Source organism: Acomys minous, assembly GCF_964271855.1.
Source record: "Acomys minous genome assembly, chromosome: 1".
NCBI lineage: Eukaryota > Metazoa > Chordata > Mammalia > Rodentia > Muridae > Acomys > Acomys minous.
In genome coordinates this window covers 120,573,438-120,581,619 of record NC_140483.1, presented here as the reverse complement: position 1 = coordinate 120,581,619, position 8,182 = coordinate 120,573,438, and positions in this window count along the sequence as shown.

Below are 8,182 nucleotides of genomic sequence, written 5' to 3'. Positions count from 1 at the left end.
TATTTTTTGAGACAGAATCTAGCTATGTACTTCAGGCTGTGCTTAAACTTGCTATGTGTGTATTTGTAGCTCAACTTAGACTCGAACTCATGGTCTCCCCGCCGTACCCTCCGGAGTACTGGGACTGTATGACACTGTGCACTACGCACAGCCCGACTTCTGTTTTATAGTGAAGGGACCTGTTTGCCATCACTTGGCATTGATGTTTACCGGTTAGTTTGCCTCTCTTTCTCTTCTCCTCCTCTCTCTCCTCTACTTCCCCCTCCTCTTCCTCCTTTGGAGACAGAGAGGGTCTTCAGTAGCCCAGGCTGGTCTCAAATGCAAATTTGTGACTGTCCTAGCTCAGAGCCTCTGACTCGTGGGAACACAAGGGCGTGTCACTAAAACCAGCTCACTAGCTTTAAAGAGCTTGTCCTGAGCACCTCAATGCTTTTAACACCAAAGAGGGCCAAGAGATCTTATTTAGGAAAGAAATTATAGTAACCCGAGGAAGATGAATTTGTATGGCTGAGAATACTGAACCGCGGGCTTTACTTACCACACAGTGTCAGGATGTGGCGTTTTAAATGTGTCCAGATTTATTGTCCCCTGGCACTTCTTACCTGTAAGAAGATAAGAGGATTGAAACAGAAGGGGAGGAGTTTTATTCTTCCATTTCTCCTCTTAAACTGATCGATCTAGTAGATGCTCTCCAGTTGACTGAGCCGCACAGGTCAGAGCACACGCTCGGGGAGCACGCTTCCTCATCCACACAACCCAACAGGAAGTAAAGAGCCTAACTTCCTGTTACTCAACAGGAAGTTGAGCTTTTCTAGGCACTTGCTGTCCATACAGCATCTTCCTACCAGGCTCTTCCTGTGCCCCAAGGCTGCTTCTAGACTGCCCAGTGACTAGTTTTGACAGAAGCTTGGCTCTCAGAGGAGAAGGGCACCCATTTGTCCGGGGGACATGCTCAAAGTGGCAGATGACTACACGTCAACACCAAAGGAGCTCGCACTTTGACAGCTGGAAGCCTGGAGGAGTTCAAGTTTTACAGTTCTTCCTGCATGCTGGAGGTAATGGTTCTGTTCTTTGGTCACGAGAACGTAGCCTGGACATGGTTTCTGGAGGGATCTAGCTATGGCCACTACTATACCACATAAGCCCCGGGACATAATCCTTGGATCATCGTGGCTATATTCAATATGTTTGGGGTACATAAATGTATTTTGAAGTACAAGCACCCGGATTTTCCTTTTTTTTTTTTTTTTTCTTTGTTTTGTTTTGTTTTTGTTTTTGTTTTGTTTTGTTTTCTGAGACAAGGTTTCTCTGTGATAGCCTTGGCTGTCCTGGACTCCCTTTGTAGACCAGGCTGGCTTCAAACTCAGAGTTGCCTCTGCGTCCCGAATGCCGTGAGATTAAAGGCTTGCGCCACCACCACCACCACGTCCGGCTAAGCACTGAGATTTTGAAAAACTGAAAAATGACTTCACAGCGTTGGGACCAATAATTAGGACCTTTGTGTGGAAATGAACAGGAAAAGGGGACAGAGATGGATGAGGAGTAGTTGTAAGAAGCCTCGATGCCTGAGTCATCACGTGGCTGTCAGCAGCCCCGGAGAACAGTGAGACTTCTTTCTCTATAGCATTAGGTCCCAGTGTTTAGCTTAGAGCAGAGGAGATGGCTCAGCAGGTAAAGTGCTCGCTGTGTGATCCAAATTAGAAGCCAGAGATGTTGGCTCACACCTATAGTCCCAGCACCCCCACAGTGAGATGCGGGACAGAGAAGATTTGCCCCAAAGCTCACCAGCCAGCTCTCCCGAGGTAAGCCATCTAGCAGCAGAAGCAAGACACTGTTCTAGAAGGTGCAAGGCAAGACCCACCTCCTGAAAGATGTCCTCTGACCTCTCCACGCAGGCCGTGGCGTGTGGACACTTGTCTTCCCAACAAAATGAATACAATAAAACCACGGCTTGCTTTTGTCTCGTGTGGTGCTGTGAGGGCTGACTGCGTTCTGGGAGCGGGTCTCCCCAGGGCCTCTCCACAGCTGAGGCCAGTTGATAGCTGGAGCTGCACTCCGTTTCCTTATGACTCACCAGAACTGTAGTCCAGAACGCCCCCTCCCCCCGCCCGCCCCCAGCAGGCTCGGCTTGATGATGCTTCCTGGAGGCGACAGCTAGAGCATGTGTGCAAGCTGGCTTTTTCATTGCCTGCGTACTAGGTTCCTACCTGAAGCACCGTCCCCAAACAAGGGCCATTTAGAAAGTGTCTTATAGACTTGGATGTTCTACAATGGTCTATTGGATGGCATATGATCAAGGCGAGTCACTAGGGCCAGAATCAAAGGGAGAAGAACTCTTTTATGTTGTTGTTTTGTTTTGGAGACCCAGTCTCATGTATCCCCGTGTAGTTGAGGATGACCTTAAACTTCTGATCCTCCTGCCTCCACTTTCTGAGTGCTGGCATGACAAGCATGCACTCCATATACCTGCTCTTTATGTGACGCTGAGGATGGAACCCAGAGCTTTGTGCACATAGTGTGCACTCAGCTCAGCTACGCTCCTAGCCCCAGACTCCTATGAAAAACATGGTAGAGCACTTGCCTTGTGTTGGTGAGGACCTGGCTTCCATCCTTAGCCCAAAAGCTGAAGGCAGCTAGCTCTACCGCAGTAGTTAATGATTATATATATTCATGGGCTGAGGCCTAACCAAAGTGGGCATAAGGAGGCTGCTCTGTACTGGGGATGACCTTTTCTCTGGGGGCACTCCCTCTTCTAAAACCAGTGCCTTGTTCCTTCTAGCCACGCCTACCCGTCCTAGTACCCAGATCCCGTGCCTGAGCTTCTGATAAAAAGTAAAGAAATTTGTGGATGAGTTTAGTTGAAGTCAGATTGGAGAAGGGTGTTAAGGAAACTTTACCCAGCAGGAGACTGGGTAAAGAGGAGGACTGGATGGTCTAAGGATGGCACATCTATCCGGTGTTTGTCCTGCTGGTGAACACGCTGTGTGCTCTCAATTTAAAGTGAAGAAGTGAGCCGGGCGTGGTGGCGCACGCCTTTAATCCCAGCACTCAAGAGGCAGAGGCAGGCGGATCGCTGTGAGTTCGAGGCCAGCCTGGTCTACAAAGCGAGTCCAGGACAGCCAAGGCTACACAGAGAAACCCTGTCTCAAAAGACCAAAAAAGAAAAAAAGAAAAAAGTGAAGAAGTGGTGGACGGCACACTGTGGAGAAAAACCTTTTGTAAGAATTGGTTGAGGGGCGCTAAGAATGGAGCTCAGCTGTCACAGCACTTGCTTAGCCTGAAGGAAGCCCCGGATTCAATCTCGAGAGCTACGGAAACTGGGCATGGTGGAATAGTCCTGTAACCCCAGAACTTGGGAGGTACGGAGAGGACTGGCTCAAAGGCTTCCTTCTAAGGACACTCAGGGAGCAAGAGCTACGGAGCCATAAATTGTCAAGGCTTCAAAGACAACTTTACTGTGCTTTCACAGATTCGGTAAACATTTATATTCTGCTTGTAGCTTCAGTACCAGCACCATTTACAATGACTACTACCACTGCTGTTTTACTGAGCCACGTGAGGTGGCTGGCCTGCGTGTCCCCTGATCTTTGTAGCCCTGGGAGTTGGAGTTTTATAAGTTTTAAACATTTGCAAACTTCAGCGCAGCGCAGTTCCTCCCTCCTTTTCCACAGGCTATGTAATGGACCAGTTTCACAACAGCACTGGAACCCAGCTCTATTTGACTCCGAAGTTTAGAACTTCCCTGTTTCGTTTTGTCTTCCAGAAAATGTTGTTTCCACTTGAGAAGAAAAAAAAAATTTTTTTTTTTTTGAGACAAGGTCTCTCTGTGTGTAGCCTTGGCTGTCCTGGACTTGCTTTGTAGACCAGGCTGGCCTCATACTCACAGTGGTCCGCCTGCCTCTGCCTCCCGAGTACTGGGGATTAAAGGCGTGTGCCACCATGCCCGGCGAAAAGAAATTTTAACATGAAATCATACTTAAATTTCTCTTTACAAAGGAATGCACAAATGATGCCAGTGTTCTACCAAATGCTGTTTTTAAAAAAATGTTCTCTTGGCAATATTTGGATCTAAATATTCTGCTGAATTTTATTTAATCTGGAGCCAAGTTGTTCCCCTGATCGCCCAAATGTTTGCCGGCCCAGCCCCCCTCCACTCGCCAGACAGGGTTTCTCTGTGTAGTCTTGGTGGTCCTGGAACTCACTCTGTAGACCCGGCTGGTCTTGAACTCGAGATCCACCTGGCTGGCTTCCTAGTGCTGGGATTAAAGGTGTATGCCACCACCTTCTGCCTGGAGCCAAGTTTCAGATCCTGTCCTTTGATGGATGATACTTATTTTGAAGTAGTCATGGAAAGTAAGGTTATTCAGTAACTGCCTGGCACACACACTAGTAATGAGTGAAATTGTTTTGTTTTTATTTGTTTGTTTTGAAGATAGCATCTCACTGGATAGCCATAACTGGCCTGGAGCTCACTATGTTAGACTAGGTTGGCCTCAAACTCACAGAGATCCGCTTGCCTTTCTCTCCCCAGAGCAGAGATTAAAGGTGTGCACCTCCATGCCGAACACAAACAAAGAAGGTAATATGTATTGAATGTAGGGATTTGCTACAGAAGAAAGCCGATGTTACATTTTTTTGTGTATTGAGAGTATTTGAGTAAAATTTATACTCCATAATAAAACTTAACCACAGTTGTGCCTCTGCGTGCTCGTGTGTGTGTGTGTGTGTGTGTGTGTGTGTGTGTGTGTGTGTGTGTGTGTGTATGGTGTGTGTTAATGTTTGTGGAGGCTGGAAATGGATGCTAACTGTTTTCCTTAAGTGCTTTCATGTTTTTTTTTTTCCGTTCAAGACCATCCTTAGTTTCATGGTGAGGCCAGCTTGTTTCAAAAAGAAAAGAAAATGTAATTAAAAAATATGAATAAGGATCTCTTCAAATGTAAACACCAGTTAAAAATCTCTTAGGTGAGATTTTGACAGATGGCAAAAAGAGCAGTTGCCCAAGAGATGCAGCTTGCAGCAGCTCTCCCACAAACCGCACTTCAATGCCTGCCAAAAAGGATCTCAAACCATTTCTGAGCTTAAAGCCCAACTTCTCCAAGAGACGTATGCAAATTTTTTCTTGCTGCTTTTCTTTTGCGTATATTTGATTTTTTTTTTTTAAAGGGCAGTTTTTGGTTCATTGCAACTCTGAGGGAAATGTACACAGTTCCCATATACACCATCTCCCCACCTCCCCAACCATAACTGGCCTGAATATGGTTGTGTGTCTGTTAGAACAGATTAGCCTATATCTACCCGAGGATCCATTGGGCCTTGTGCGTGCTGGGCAAACACTCCACCAGCCCTGGAGAGTTCACTTTTGCTATTGGACATTCTTGGGGGCTTAACAAAGTCCATTGTACCATACAGTACCATACAGAGGATTTTTGGACACCTAAAACTCCTAGAAATCATTCACCTCTCCCTCTCTCCACTAATATTTGACAACCACTGATGCTTTTTACTGTGAGGGGAAAAAACAAACCAAACCAAAACCAAGCAAAAACAAAAAACATGGCTCTTGGGAACAACGAAAGGAAGGAACACCGAAACAAAGGAGCAATAAAGATTTAGGAATTTGCTGCCTCCCCTCCAATGCTGTTTTCCACAGCGTAGGAAAAACCCTTTTGATTGAAGGGCAATTAACAAGTCAACTTTGTCTTACAGGCTCATAGACTGCATCTGATTGAAAAGCAAGCTTTTCTATGTGGCTAGGTTGGCCAGTGAGCCCTAGGACTCTTGTCAAACTTTATACGCTCTAGGATTTCCTCCACCCATTAGTCGATCAAGCAGTTCTATTTTATCTTCATGTCACAGGTGAGATCTGAGAGGGAGGGGCAGATGGTACCATCTGAAGAGGTACTGGAGTGACAGGCTGATCAGACTGCCCAACTGTCTTTAGGTGACTTTGGTCTCTTGTTTTGTTTAGCTTGGCTATGCACCACATAACAACTTTCTGTGGTGGTCGGAGTGCTTTATAGCTGTAGCGTCCGGTCTCCTAATCACATGATCAGTGCCATCAAGGAACCAGACCTCCTCCCCTAACCCCCAACTGTGTAGCCTTGGCTGTCCTGGATTTGCTCTGTAGACCATGCTGGCCTCAGACTCAAAGAGATCTGCCTGCCTCTGCCTCCTGAGTACTGGGATTAAAGGTGTGCGCCACCATGCCCTGCAAAGAACCAGACCTTAAATTTAAATTTTAATTAATACATGTGTGCTCAGTGGTTACCATATTAGGCAGCATGACTCTAAATAAATGGCTTTCAAACTGGAGAGCACACAACCCAGGTAAGGAAGAGAATACACAGGCTGCAGGAAGAAGCTTATCACTCATGTACTTACATCATTATTTGGTGTGCTTTATTTAATATTTAATAACCAGGTAAATTGTAATAGATATATGTGTGCAAACAAAAATAGTGTATGTACATTATTAAGAAAGATTTATTTATTATACAGTATTCTGCCTGCAGGTGTGTCTGCATGCCAGAAGAGGGCACCAGCTCTCATTGTAGATGCTTGTGAGCCACCATGTGGGTGCGGGGAACTGAACTCAGGGCCTTTGTAAGAACACACAGTCCCCTTAACCTCTGAGCCATCCCTCCAGCCTGTATACATACATTTAATAAGTCTCATCACTCTCATACAACACTTAGCTGTCTATGTTTGGCATATGTTACAAATATTGATTCATGGGCTGGGGGGGTGGTGGTGCATGCCTTTAATCCCAGCACTCAGGAGGCAGAGACAGGTGGATCTCTGTGAGTTCGAGGCCAGCCTGGTCTACAAAGGGAGTCCAGGACAGCTAAGGCTATACAGAGACCTTGTCTCAAAAAACCAAAAAAAAAAAACAAAAAACCAAACAAACAAAAAAAACCCCCAAAAAACAAAAAAACCAAAACAAACAAAAAACAAAAATTGATTCATTTAATGCCTCTTTGAGATACTTTCATTTATTATCCCTATTTTACACACGAAGGAACTAAGGGTAACTAAGTATGTCCTTGTATTTTGGTTGGTGACAAAGCCAAGACTTTGAGTGTTGACATTCTGGCTTAAGAAGTTAAATAAGTGTATTGGTAGGGAGGACAACATTTTTTTTTTTTTTTTTTTTTTTTTTTTTTGCGAGACAGAGTTTCTCTGTGTAGCCTTGGCTGTCCTGGACTCTCTTTGTAGACCAGGCTAGCCTCGAACTCATTTTTACTGATGACGTGAGTGACCTAAAATGTTTGGTGTCTAAAGCTCTAGAGTGAACCTAGAGACAGAACAGTCTCAAAATTCAAAGGGATCTTCGAGCTTAGTCTAACACAGGGAGATAGCGCGCGCATGACTGGAACCCTGTAACTATCCTGATTACCACAGTCGGGCTCCTTTGCCACTTTTGTTCTGGATACTAATTTAAAACAACTGGGTTTGCTGCAGAGACATTGAAATAGGGGCGGATGGGAAGACCTTAACTCCAGACACAAGAGCAGGAGGAAAACTGACAGAACCCAAACCTGCTTATCCCCTGACCCAGGCTCACTTGCGGATAGAATAGTTAGTGGGCCCGATAATCCAGCAGGTAGAGGGGTGGGTCTCAACCTTCCCAACGCTGCGACCCTTTACAAGGCCTCAGGTTGTGGGGACCCTCAACCATAAAATTTGTGCTGCTACTTTATAACTGTAATTTTGCTACTGTTATGAATAACGCAAATGTCCGCTTTCCTGATGGTCTTAATTGACCCTGTGAAACGGTCGTTTGACCCCCCCCCCAAAGGAGGAACAATCTACAGATTTAGAACTGCTGAACTAGTTTAAATAAAAATCCCTGAAGTAAAATTTACTCAAACCCAGTTTCTAACACTCCCCTCTTTTTTCCAAAAATTCTTTTTTTTTTTTTTTTCTGGCTGTTCTGGAACTAGCTCTACTAGACCATAATGGCCTCGAACTCAAGGTGGTTAGTCTGCCTCTGCCTCCCACGTGCTGGAATTCAAGGCGTGCACCCACCACCCCCTACCTGGATACCTCTGCTATCTCTCCACAGCCCCTAGCTAACGCGTGGTGCTGAGACTGAGGAACCCAGGCTCATCTAAGACAACGTAATTTTGGCACAGAGTTCTAGGAAGGCGAAGCCTGTGGAGCCAGGGAAGTTTTGAGAAGA